The sequence below is a fragment of the Tupaia chinensis genome, unplaced genomic scaffold, assembly GCF_000334495.1.
Source record: "Tupaia chinensis unplaced genomic scaffold, TupChi_1.0 Scaffold149383_1, whole genome shotgun sequence".
Taxonomy (NCBI): Eukaryota; Metazoa; Chordata; class Mammalia; order Scandentia; family Tupaiidae; genus Tupaia; species Tupaia belangeri.
This window is the reverse complement of record NW_006209227.1, coordinates 196,724-198,740: the sequence shown is the minus strand read 5'-3', so window position 1 is coordinate 198,740 and position 2,017 is coordinate 196,724.

The window sequence follows — 2,017 nt, the reverse complement described above, 5'->3', positions numbered from 1 at the left end:
CCCCCCAGCTCTCCCCGCCCCCCTCCCCCGCGGGAGGGCCTTGGCGCCCGCCGCGCCTGCGCCCCCTTCCCGCCCGCGGGGCCCGCAGTGACCCCTGCCGGGCGCGCCGCTTCGCGCCTGGGGAGTACGGGGGGTCTCCCAACCGCTCTCTTGCTCACTCACTCATTCATTCAGTCGTTACGCATGGACTGTTTCCTTCGTACCTATCCCTTCCCGCTCCCTCTGCACGACCAGCGACCCTGCAGCACTCTGTAACGAGGTTGCCAGAGGATGCAGCTCTAGGCAAGGTCCCCGACCCCTGCCGGTTCCAAACGCTCCGCGATTCTTCCCAGAGAGAGGTGCGCCTTTCCTCCTGTGCTCTCTCCGCCTCGTCCTCCAGGTAAAAATGGGCGGGTCTGAGAGCCTGTCTTTTTTTAAAAATTATTCATTTTATTTTATTATTATTATTTAATTTGCTGTAGGGCATGTGCACTCTCCAGAGGGAGAGAGAAAGTGAGAAAGCAAGCCACCAGGTGTGGTACCCAACTACGCCATGTGGGAGCCCGGCATCCCAACCACCGCGCCACCTGTTGATCTCGGTCTTCTGATGATGGGAGCAACTTGTTTTCAGCTCTGCTTCCCTCACCACCACCTGCTGTGCTCCGTGCCTCTTTTCCGCTGAGGAGCTGTTTGGGAGCTGGGTGTTGGAGGTGATTTATTTATTTATTCTCCTATGTGCCATTTAAATCTTTTATTAATAAAATAGAAACCTAAACTCAGACAACCATTTTATTCTTGCATCTACTCTAACCATATTCTGTGAAAGCAATTCTAAGTGAACTGTCAATATACAGTTCCATCAAAAACTGCAAATTAGAAAGCCTACAGTTAGGTATGAAACTTTTTTTAAAATTCAACTTTATTGCTGGGCGCGTGTGCGTGCGTGCTCAAGATCCCAAGAGGAGAATGGAGGAGAAGGGATTGCGGTGTGACCATCCCCCTTGGGGGGTGATTTCTCGCTTTCTGTCTCTATGTCTCTTTCTGTCTGGCGAGCGCATGCGCCCTATAGTGAAAATCTCTCCAAAAAATAAATAAATAAATAAATAAATTCAACTTTATTTATTTTTAATTTGACCAGAGATAGAGGATGGGAGGGAGGGAGAGAGAGAGAGAAAGGGAGAAACCAAGCCGCCAGGTCTGGGACTCAAACTGTGCTTGGCCGTGTGGGAGTCCAGCGCCTTTAACCACCGCGCCACTTGCTGGCCCCGGTAAATGAAACTTTATTTAAAAAGAACAAATTAAATATTAGATATCACAGGATTCTCTCTCTCAAACATGAGAGGCCTCCTTTAATGTAGTCTTCAATATAGCTCATCTGCAATCAGTTGATCTAAATTCTAGACCAGTCCCGTTGCAGAAGCACTGAAAGAAAAAATGGGGGGGGAGTGATCTTCGGGTGATCTTCACACCTCCGTTGTAAAATCCGAGATCCAAAGGACTGTCATCTTCTTTAAACTGGACATCAATGCAGACACGATGGTTGCCTTGGTTGTTAATCTTCCAACTACTCTATAAAGCCAGAAAGTTCTTCGTTAAGAGGCGGCATCAACTCAACGGTCCCATTTTTCATTCTCCGTCTGAAAGGAGAAACATTTTTCCAATGGGATGAATCTTTTCCAGTCTCCATACAGAGCGGAGGGACCATCGATGAGCTGAGCTCGCAAGCTAGCATTGATGCGCAATCTGGGCACGCCATCACTTCCACCTGATGACTGCGCAAGAGTGTTTTAAAGTTAGGGAATGGGACCAGCAGTTGGTATAATGGCTATATTGCTGAATTCCCATGGAGCTAACTGTGGTTCGAGTCCCAGACCCGGTGGCTCAAACTCACGCCGGGCGCGTATGCATGCGTGCCCAAGATCCCGAGAGAAGAATGGAGGAGAAGGGATTGCAGCATGGCCATCCCCCGGGGGGGGGGGGTGATTTCTTGCTTTCTGTCTCTCTGTCTTTCTGGCGAGTGCACGCGCCCTATAGCAAA